Below are 890 nucleotides of genomic sequence, written 5' to 3' on the forward strand. Positions count from 1 at the left end.
GAATATAAAATGATTGAACATAAATGGTTAGCTATCTATATATAAGTAAAAACCATTCTCTCCGTTGAGCAGTCTGCATTCCGAAACTCATCGAAAGTATTGCAGTCTTTCTGTATACATGCATATGTGTGTGTGTGTGTGTGTGTGTATATATATATATATATATATATATATATTATATATATACATATATAAAACGCATGTATATATGTATGTATGTTAATATATGCATATAGGTGGAGTAAATTTTTTGTTTTTTCTTCTCTTTATAATATTCCTGTGATTCATTATTCTACATACATACATTAATCTACAAACGTAAGTTGTATGTACGATTATTACATTTTAATAAATATAATTAATAAAAATGATTTTATTTATTTACTAGTATTCATAAAATAATATTTTTTTTTATCTTATTAAAGGATTTGCCTGCTGAAGACTTTATCTGCCCTGCAAGATAGCATATCCATGTATGATATTGATATATGTGTGTTTGTACATATTAAAAATACAATGTCTGAAAAAATCAAACTGTGTGTTACCGTCAACCAGCGTGAAGTGTAAAGACTTGAGAAACCGTAACCGTACTTTGCTGTCGGATGACAAGATTTGTTATCAACAGTTTCATACTGAATCTCCTTAGAGAAGGAGTTCTCTAAATTGTCTTAGTGTTGCGCAATTTAACAATCCTTTCTTCTTTAGGAAAATTTCTTTGCGTTAAAGGTAAATGAAACAAATAGTGTAAATAATATTATCAATATTAATTCACATATTTATTATTATACAAAAATGTTAGCTACTTCTACATAATAATGACATGATTTACGTTGAAATATAAATAATTTTAAAAAATATGAATATTTTGTAAAAAAATGTTTATTAAATAG

Source organism: Atta colombica, unplaced genomic scaffold (genome assembly GCF_001594045.1).
Source record: "Atta colombica isolate Treedump-2 unplaced genomic scaffold, Acol1.0 scaffold82, whole genome shotgun sequence".
NCBI classification, from domain to species: domain Eukaryota; kingdom Metazoa; phylum Arthropoda; class Insecta; order Hymenoptera; family Formicidae; genus Atta; species Atta colombica.